Source organism: Mesocricetus auratus, unplaced genomic scaffold, assembly GCF_017639785.1.
Source record: "Mesocricetus auratus isolate SY011 unplaced genomic scaffold, BCM_Maur_2.0 Super-Scaffold_100021, whole genome shotgun sequence".
NCBI classification, from domain to species: domain Eukaryota; kingdom Metazoa; phylum Chordata; class Mammalia; order Rodentia; family Cricetidae; genus Mesocricetus; species Mesocricetus auratus.
Genome location: NW_024429202.1, coordinates 2542646 through 2553241, shown reverse-complemented (window position 1 = coordinate 2553241; position 10596 = coordinate 2542646). Strand labels below are relative to the sequence as shown.

At 44.7% G+C, this 10596-nt stretch overlaps 1 long non-coding RNA gene across 1 annotated transcript; it reads right to left on the bottom strand.

Moving 5' to 3' along the window:
- Positions 1-2075: 2075 nt before the first annotated feature.
- Positions 2076-8342, bottom strand: LOC121133377. The gene is made up of 4 exons (XR_005870216.1): positions 8238-8342; positions 7928-8010; positions 7579-7651; positions 2076-3131 (listed from the first exon to the last, which is right to left on the bottom strand). It is a non-coding gene; the product is annotated as an uncharacterized LOC121133377 (long non-coding RNA).
- Positions 8343-10596: the final 2254 nt, after the last annotated feature.

The following is a 10596-nucleotide window of genomic DNA, read 5'->3' as shown; positions in this document are numbered from 1 at the left end:
CCAGGGTAGGAACCGCTATATGACGGACCCTGGCAAACCATAGCCAGGGTAGGAACCGTTATATGACGGACCCTGGCAAACCATAGCCAGGGTAGGAACCCTTATTCGAGGGACCCTGGCAAACTATAGCCAGGGTAGGAACCGCTATATGACGGACCCTGGCAAACCATAGCCAGGGTAGGAACCGTTATATGACGGACCCTGGCAAACCATAGCCCACTCCTGTGTTGCTTTCAGCCCCATGTGTTTGCCTTTTAGGGCCCACCTCCCCTCCCCTGACTTTTTCTGTTTTGTAATTCTTTAGGTCTTTGGAATTTCTGGTGGTCTCAACACAGCCAGTGGTTATTTTTTTGTATCCGTATTGACTGTTCTAGCCTTGTACATGAGGGTAGATGAATGTGGTTTTGATTTCTGTCTGTATTTTCCAAGGACTCTTTTTATGGCCTTTGTTTCTGAGGCTCTACTAGGAACTGAGAATGTCTGAGAGAACCTTCTGTTCATTTAGCTAAATGGCAGCATCATTTATCTTTTCCTTATTCAAGCACAGGTTGATGAAAACATCCTAAATTGCAAGAAAGACTCATAAAAATATAGAGGTGTTTTTTAAAAAAACATGTATATTTGTGAGCCTGTGTGAGTTTATGTGTACCACGTGGATGTAGGAACCCTCAGAGGCTAGAACATATCACTGGATTCCCTGGAACTGAAGTTAAAGATAGCTGTGATGCTTCATGTCGGTCTTGGGAACACAACCTGGATCCACTATGAGAGCAACAAGAGTTCTGAACTGTTAACCTGTCTCTCCATCCCTCAGAAGGACTCTCACTCACTAATGGCTGCATTGTTTTTTTTTTAATCTTCCAGTTGATAATAATGCCACTTACCCAATTTTCCTGTAGGACCACAGCAAAAAGCAAATTAAAGAACAGGAACATGTTTACTGAGAAGCTCGAATAGTGGTGTGTGCTGGGGGATGGTAAATAGAACCTAGAAACTGGTGAAGAGCCAATACATTCTAGGGACTTAAAAGATCTTGGATTGTTCTAAAGATTTCTGAAAAACTAGCATAAAATTTTGCTTAAGATTGTGGCTTCATTCCTTTTCCATCTTTCTCAACTTTTTTTGTTCCTTTCCTTTAACTAAATCAAAGCTGAACAGGAAAGTCTGTATGACGTGGAATTACTGCTACGGTGACTATAAAACGTTGCACGTGCTTCATTTCTGTAAGTACAAGGTGCTCTGTCTCACTTTTATTTTCCTCTGTTAGGTATGCAGCCTATTTGCCAGAGTGAGTTATCTCCTCTTAGACTCTGGTTATATACCTAGTCTATTTTGTAAACAGAATTTCCATTAAAAATGAATTACTTTCCCTTACAGCTTATTGATGGGACTGACACATCGCTAAATTTCTTTCCTGAGCCAAGATTTGTCACCTCGATCAAAAGTTGGCAAAAGCGATTCATGATAACTCAGAAGGTGCAAGCAGTGTGCACACCACAGAAGTTTTTCACAGAGGCACAGTTGTCCTTCAGTCTTTGTCCTTAAGCAATTAGCCAGCAGTAACAGAAAAGCAGCAAATCCATACTATGATTCCTGGTGGAATCTTGGCATTTGCCTGAAACACTTTTCTTCATTTAGAAAGACCGTGTTCTTCTGACAGACAGTCTGGAACAAAGTGTGCACACACACACAATGAGTCAAGAGTTGGAATGCAAAAACATGAGACCCCTAACAGTAAGCTAAAAATGTGATATAGGATGCTTGGCAGGAGGATTATATTGTAAATCTCCCGAAATCCAGCCCATGACACAAACCATCAGGCACGGATGCTATTAGCAGTCTCTCCCCCAAGATAGCCAGACTACAGGGGAGGGGGGAGCTTAGGAGGGGCATGTCTGCCACCTCTTTTAGTTTTGCTAGTAGAGGTTTTTTTTATAAAAGCTTTTTTTTCTGATTATAAGATTAACACATGCTTGTAATAAAAATACAGTAGGAAAATAGAGAAAAACCAGTCCAGAGAACGGAACTGGGAAATTTGAGGGATATTATTCAATCAGCCATAGTTGATGGTTTTATTTCTGAGTTTTGGTGGATTGTGGCTTACTGTGTTTAATTATTCAAGGAGTGTAAAAGTCATTGATGGTGGAGAGAGATGCAGATCTTTCGGTCTGGTATCTGCCTGGTTGCTGCTGATTTTCCAAATAACTCAGTGTTTCCAAGTCACTGCATTTCTGAGCCACTTCAGTTTCTTCAGGAGGATGAAGCCCCCCGGAGCAGGTTCTGAGGTGAGGGACATTTGCTGTCACTGAAGTGGGGCAGCCAAGGTTGGTGAGACAGGCTGAAGACATGTGCCATGTAAGCAGCTTTCCGGAACAGAGTAAAGCTGTGTGGAGTTAAGAGCAGCTCTGAAACACTAAAGAACATCACCAGAAACAAGGAAGAATGCCATCTTGGACACTGTGGTAGATTGAGTAAGAACAGCCCCATAGGTTCATGTATTTGAATGCTTGGTTGGCCACCAGGAGGTGTGGCCTCGTTGCATGAAGTGTGTCACTGGGGCTGGGCTTTGTCTCCCTTGCTTCTCCCTGGGATCCAGGGACTCTCAGTCCCTTCTCCACCGCCATGCCTGCCTGTCCACGCCTCTGCACCTGTAAGCCAGCTCCAATTTCTCTTATAAGGGTTGCCGTAGCCACGGTGTCAGGGCTCCTCATACAGAAAGGAGTAAACATTAATGATTATTCGCAGATGAGAGCAGTGGATGACGGCCCCACCCATGTGAAGTGTGGGCACCATTCACGGCAGGAAAGGTCAAGCCACAGGCAGGGGTGTGGGGGTGTGGTGGATGAAGTTATGACACTTTAGAAAGCTCAGTTGTACTTCTCTACCCACATACATTGTCGGGCACACCTTACAAGTTCCACGACGCATTTTGGTGCCTGCAGACTGTTATCAGTAGCTGTAGTTTAACCACATGGAAATGGCAGAAATGATAATAAATATGAAAGAGGTAGTAAGTGTCATGGGGGGGGCACTGCTGGGCCAAGCATCGACTCCTAATACAACACCACGTGCTGTGTACCGCAAATGTTCTTCTATTGAGAGGCTGGAGCCCGGGGCCCCTGATGCAGCCACTGAAATGAAAAGAAGTAGCAAAATTAGGAAGCAAACCTCTGAAGTTTGGTTCTAGACCTGGAAAATAGAGTTGTCTGTGTTTCCTGAACTCCCCAGAAGGTGCGAAGAGTAGAACACCGAAGATGCAGGTAAAACAGATGCCTAAACACAGACGAGAGGCATGTGCGCGCATGTGTGTCTGTGTGCAGGACGCGTGTGTGCATGTGTGTCTGTGTGCAGGACACGTGTGCGCATGTGCGTCTGTGTGCAGGACGCGTGTGCGCATGTGCGTCTGTGTGCAGGACGTGTGTGCGCATGTGCGTCTGTGTGCAGGACGTGTGTGCGCATGTGCGTCTGTGTGCTGGCATGTACACTTGTGTGGGTACCTACACAGAACAGAAGAGGAAGCAGAAGCCCCTACTGCTGGAGTGACAAGCGGTTGTAGGCTGCTAATGATGGTGTAGGAACCGAACTCAGTTCCTCTGCAAGAGCAATAAGCACTCTTAACCCCGAACATTGTTGAGCCCCTTTGTGTTACTTTTATGTGTATGTTGATGAATGTTCTTTCTGGTACTGAGGACTGACGGCAGACCCTCGCTCACACAGAAGAGTACCCACCCCCTACCCCTGAACTGCATCCCGGGCTGTTGACGAGTTTTGAAAGACACTTTTGCAGATTTTTGGCAGGGGCCCCTTTTCTTCCTCCTCCTCTCCCCTCCTCTGTCTCATCTTACATGACTGTCTCACAGTCCTTTTCCTCATTTAGAAAGTGTACTGCCTTGGACCAGAAAAAGACCTTATTGGATTGCAGACTTATGAAAAGTTCTCACACTAGGAAGGGTGGAGGGTTGTCAGTGGACGAGAGGGGGAAGGGGAAGGGTTCCACACTGCTCTGCCTTTCTGGGGGCAGAAGAAGAAGGCTCACTAAATTTTGCCACTTGGTACTTGACAGTGACCACTACCCAGTGCCCTGTAGGCAACTGAGACCCCCTTCCTGCCCTCTACATTGCGGGGTCTTTGTGACCCCAGCTTGCAGTCAATTAACACCATGAAGCATGGGAATTTATAGCCCTTGCTTTTTATTTTCTCAATGAGGGAGAACCTGGAAGATGCCCAAACTGGAAAGGAATAAGTAATAGTGTGGTTTGGGGGGTCCCAGGTCTCTTGTTTGACCCCCAGAGAACCCCGTGTGGCTTTTATTTTATTTTAAAAACAAACTTCCAATGTCTAACTTTTTAATTCTTGCCATAACACCAGCTGGCTCGTAATTAACCGCTGGCATCATCAATATCTCGTCAAAGTTAATGAGTTTTTAACATAATTTTTAACTGCTCTAAAGAGGTTACAGAATTAAAAGAACAAGAATAATGTATATATTTATTCATAGACAAACTGAGGGATGAAAGAGAGGGATGCAGCTCTCAGGCCTCTGGGCAAAAAATTTGAGATTCCTTCCCTGGGCCTTTAGGGAATTCAGCATGGAGGGGAAGGGGTTGAGGGAAGTGGTGGGTTCACACCTCCGAGAACTTGCTGAAGCTAACATTTGCTTGTTGTTGCTTAAAATGAGTAGCAGTCAGAGGCAGAGGATCTCTGATGCTTAGTCTGTCTCTGTCTCTGTCTGTCTCTCTGTCTGTCTCTCTCTCTGTCTCCCTTTACCGATGAGCTACTGTAATTTTGTGTTCTCAGTGACTGTCTGCCTAGAAGATGCCATTTTGTAGGATTCCTGTGTATCTTTTGGCTGTTAAATTTCTGTCTCTGAGCCTTCGAGGGGCACGTAAAAGCATCTAGGTTAGATTTCTGTCTCTGAGCCTTCGAGGGGCACGTAAAAGCATCTAGGTTAAATTTCTGTCTCTGAGCCTTCGAGGGGCACGTAAAAGCATCTAGGTTAAATTTCTGTCTCTGAACCTTCGAGGGGCGCGTAAAAGCATCTAGGTTAAATTTCTGTCTCTGAGCCTTCAAGGGGCACGTAAAAGCGTCTAGGTCCGGGCTGAGTCCTCAGCCATTGCTCAGTCTTAGTATTTTTGGCAGCCACAAATCTCTTCACTTAGAGCTGTTCAACACAAAGAGGAGGTTTTTTGGTTAAGGCTGAGGATAGTATTTGTCTATGGGTATAAACATAATTATTTAGGAAGCAGTTTAAAGCTAAGTAAATTTGACTAAGCAGAGTTCCCCCTCTAGTACCCACAACCTCCCCAAGAATGGTATGCCACCAGGTATGAATTCTCTCCAACAAAGCGAGGCTGAAATCCAACCAGAGAGCTGCTGGTTATCACCCATGACAATCATACCAGTATTGCACAGGTAGACTCATCTTGCCTGTCAGGTTGGTATTGGAGTTTGAAGTGTTCACAGTGTGTAAATCCATTGAGGCCTATGAAAATTAGTCCCAGGAAGTAACTTTCCCCATCAGGAGGACCTGGTGTGTTTAGTGGTAGAGCCAGTACTTAACATGTGTGCATCTTAGTTTGACTCCTACACAGTGTGTGTGAGGGGACAAAGTGTGGTAAGTTTACACAATGAAAGTAAGAGAAGGATCAGACTGCTCTCCCTATGCCATGAAACTGAAATTACATTTCAAAATAAAGGAGGTATAGAAAAGCTACATGGAAAACTACCGTCTTGCAAACCAAGTAAAATTTATGACAGAAAATTAGGAAGGAGTTCTATAATGCCAGTCCTAGAAGCAACAGAATACTAACCAAAAATCCCAAGGCCAGGGGAGGGATACCTCCGTAGCATTCTAGCTACCTACATGTAGTGGTTTGAATGAATAGGGCCTCCACACACCCAGAGGCAGCGCACTATTAGTGAGTGTGTCCTTTTTGGAGTAGGTGTGGCCTTGGAAGAAGTGTGTCGCTGTGGGGGTGGGCTTTAAGGTTTCACAAGACCAAGACAGGCCCAGTATTTCTCTTCTCACTGCCTGCTGTTTCCGATGTGGAACTCTTGACTCCTTCTCCAGCACCAGGTCTGCCTGCACACCACTGGGTACCGCCATGGCCATGATGATAACGGACTTAACCTCTGAACTGTGAGCACGCCCAGTTAAATGTTTTCCAAGAGTTGCCATGGTCGTGGTGTCTCTTCACAGCAGTAGAACACTGACAAAGACACTACATTAACTCACCATGAGTTGAGAAATCTCAATTGCTCTCTAGTCACTTTGTGGCTGTTTGGAACATGGATTTTTATTCATACATGTAGACCTCTTTTTCTATTTCCCTTTTTATGCTCAATACTGTGACTTTAATTTCTATCAATGTTTTACATACTTGCTTACATTTATTTTAGGACAGAGTCTTGCTGTGTAGCCCAAGCTGGCCTCAAGCTTGAGATCCTCTTGCTGCAGCCTCTGACGTCCTGGAATTACAGCCCTATAACAGCATGCTCGGCAACACTGGGTTTTTAATACCTTTTCAGAAGACTTCATACATATTACTTGTTGATTTTAGGTGCTGTGTGGTATTCTGCATGGAACTAGGATGTCTCCTGTGGTTGTACAGCTGTATTTTTTTCAGGTTCCTGCTGTTGTAGCCAATGCTGCCTAGGTCTATAAACTTGATGCCTCAGCACTTGTGTATAACAAATAATAAAAGAAAATTTATTTACAATTTGACAAGATGGATGGGAGGTTTGATGTCCTCCTCAACCATTCATTGTACCATCTACAATTTATAGAAAGTGATCAGGTAGAGGTTCAGATGTAAGCATTTGTTCATTTAACTGGTAGGTAGGTTAGCTAAACTTTTTTCTGAGGAGAATTGGACCTGGCCCTAGTTTTCTGGGGGGTCATTTAATTTTTCTTTTATTAAATTTATTCGTTGACTTTACATTCCGAGCACAGTGTCCCCTCCCTCCCCTCCTACTGTTCCGTCCCCAACTCCTATCTCCTTTCCTCCTCATCTACTCCTCCTTGCATCACTGGGCAAGGTAATCCAGCATGGAGAACAGGTTCCCAAAGCCAGCTAAGCAGCAGAGACAGGTCCTGATCTCACTGCTAAGAGCCTTATAAACAGACCAAGCTACACACTGTCACACACATTCAAAGGGTCAGCTCCTTGTGCTTCCATGACCCTGCCTGCCTGCTCCGTCATGACCTTTACCCCCCATACAATCCCTCCTCCCTCTCTTCAACAAGACTCCTGAAGCTCAACACAGCGCTTGGCTGTGGAACTCTGCATCTGCTTCCATCAAGTTAGTGGATTAAGGCTCTCTGATGACAATAAGGGAAGTCACCAATCTGATTATATGGGAAGGCCAGTTCAGGCATCTTCTCCAGTATTGCTAGGAGTCATCCTTGTGGATTCCTTGGAGTTTCCCTCAAATCAGGTTTCTCCCCAGCCCCAAATGATCTGCCTATCAAGATGTCTCTTTTGTTACTCTCCTCCTCCAACCCACCTCCAACTCACCTCCCACACTCAGCCTCCCAACACATTCCCTCAAGTTCCCATCACCCCATTCCTTCCCTACCTCCACTTTACCAGGAGATCTCTTCTGTTTCTCTTTCCCAGGGAAATCCGTGTCTTCACATCCCCCTTTGTTCCTGGAGGATATGTTTTTAAATAACAAAGTATTTTTATTAGCTTTCTGAAGATTTCCTACAAACTATCTTGCTCACCCTTCACCTCTCCCCACATCACCTCCAAGACTCAGCCCCTGTCCTGGTTCTTAGAATTATTCTGGTCTCCCCCACCCCCCAGCTTCCATGTTGCTCCCCAAGCCTGAGGTGTAGAGGTTGTGTTCTCTCTCTGTACAGGGTCAGTTACTCTCTGTACAGGGTCAGTTACTCTCTGTACAGGGTCAGTCAGTTGTTCTTTACATGTTGATGAGTTGTGGCTTCCTGTAGAAGTCTCCATCACTGTTAAAGAAGCATCTTCAAGGAGGGGTGAGAGCTTCACTCCTCTGTGGGCACAAGAGAATGTGGTTAGAAACTACACTGGCTTAGGAAACTGGCAGTAGTCCTCTTGTAGCTTCCTTGGCCTCAGCAGCCATGGGTAGCCGGCAAAGTTTGCAGCTAGAGGCATAAATTGCCTCCAGTTGAACAGGCCTAAGTCCACCTGGGTGCTGTTGGTTACCCTCCCAACACAGGTGCCACCATGTCACCTTTCTGAACACCTGGCTGTGCTTACTGTTGTGGTTAGCGGACACTCCGTCTGCATGGGACTGCTGTTGGCTTTGCTCTTCTCACACCGTGCACAGCTCTGTCAGAGCATGAGAGCTAGTCCTTCAGAAGGAGGCCTTCGGACCAGATCCAAACGGTTTTGGAGTATGAGTGTTTTTTTTTTTAATTTAAGTCCAGGAAGAGAAAAATGGAATATAAAGGAACATCCATGTTGAAAAAGAAAAGACTCCTGCCGGGTGTTGGTGGCGCACACCTTTAATCCCAGCACTCAGGAGGCAGAGGTAGGTGGAACTCTGTGAGTTCAAGGCCAGCCTGGTCTACAAGTGAATTCCAGGACAGCCTCCAAAGCAATACAGAGAAACCCTGTTTCAAAAAAACCAAAAAAAGAAAAGAAAGGAAGGAAGGAAGAAAGAAAGAAAGAAAGAAAAAAGGAAAGAAAGAAAGAAAGAAAGAAAGAAAGAAAGAAAGAAAGAAAGAAAGAAAGAAAGAAAGAAAGCCAGGTTGTGTGGCAGATAGGCTTCCCACTTTTTCTGTGCCTAGCAGAGTTCTTTAAGTGTAGTTCCTTGGGTTGGTGGAAAGTAGAAACCTTTTCTATCTTTTCTTTGGAGGTTGATTTCAAGTTCCAGACCCCTGAATTTGTTTTAAACATACTGATTTTAAGAGTGAATAGTCTGATAGTGGAAGGGAAGGGGTGGGGTGTTTGACTTTAATCCTAATCTCCTCTCCCAGCAGGGCTCCAGCATCTTGACTTTTTCATGTATGAACCATTACTGACCTTTGTGAAAATTTTTCTGTAATAACCCTAGAACTAGATCATATGGTGTCTAAACAAAACACAACTCTCTCTTCAAAGAGTTGATTTTGGACCAAATAGGAGTGATCAAGGCCTAGGAATGCTGATTCAGATTGTCCCGGGGCATGTTACACTGTGGAACAGCAGATACCATTGTCACAGAATAAAAAGAAATCATGACTTAAGGCACTACCACTGGTAGGAACCTCAGGTAGGTTGCAGCAAAATGGAGAATTACAAGCTATAACTTTGGAAACTGTTGGACGACAGTCTTAAGTTTTGAGGCAGGTAGAAACTACTGGTCTGTTACAATAACACATCCCAAATGTATCTGATCCTCAAAATGTTTTTGAGTAAGAGGTAGAGGTGGGCAGTGATGGCACATGGTAATTAGCGCTGTGACATTCTAATTTACCACAGTCCGTGCCCCCAAGTTCTAGTCAATCAAGTGACCTGGTAGAATCTTCAACATAGATTTGTCTTTCTTCTGGGAATTTCTTGTTTTCAAGGGTACATCTAACCCTTATATGCTCACACTACAGTGTGGCTCTCCACTACCACCAACCTGCTCAGGAATTCATTATAGCCATAAGTAGCTAGTCCTTATCACTATCCTGCCCCCTATTGTTTTCAGCCAATCTTTGATGGGAAGTTACATTTCACAGTTGTAATTTGCCTTTGTCCAGTTATCAGTTAGTCTGAACTTCTTTTACGTGTATCCTAGTTGGTTTCCTTTTGCTGTGATAAAAACCACGACCAAAAGCAACTTGAGGAAGAAAGGGTTTATTTCATCTTACAACTCTGAGATCTTTGAAGTTCAGAGTTTCTACAAAATACCCAAATTCTCTCTAAAATTTCAAAATCTCCAAAAGCTTCCAAAGTCTCTCTGAAAATCCAAAGTTCCTTGGAAATTAAAATAATAACTTACATAATACTTTCTTACTCAAAGAAGAATGACACAGGGACAGTTGCAATCAGACTGAAACAAAACCAAAGTCCACAGCGTGGAGACTTCTGGGACTCGGGATCTTCTGGGCTCCCACAGGCTTCCACAGCAGCAACGCCTCTCTGGCTCTGCCATTGCCAGCACATGCAGCTTGCCTCAGGCTGGCGCCGCTCCATACCTTCTGTTCTTTGGTAGTCATCCCATGGTAATGCTAGAGCCTCTGCAACTGGACTACACCTTCACCTAGAATCTGGTCTATCCCTAGACTCGGTTAATACTGGCATGAGCAACGATGTGAGTGCTGGGAATGGAACTCAAGTCTTCTGCATGAGCAGAAGGTGCTAACCACTGCACCATTCCTCTCGCCCATCAGCCTGCTCTCTTACACACAGCAGGACCACCTGCCAAGGAATGGCACCAGGTGTGGTGAACAGGGTCCTCCCACATCAATCACTATTGAAGAAAATGCTCTTCAGGCTCGTCTACAGGCCAATCCAGTGAGGGCATCTTCTCAGTTGAGGATCCCTCTTCCAAAATGACTTGTGCCAAGTTGACATAAAACTATTCATCACATTTAGCTATTTAAGAGCATTTAAAACTGAATTTTAGAATAAAGCTTAGAATTGC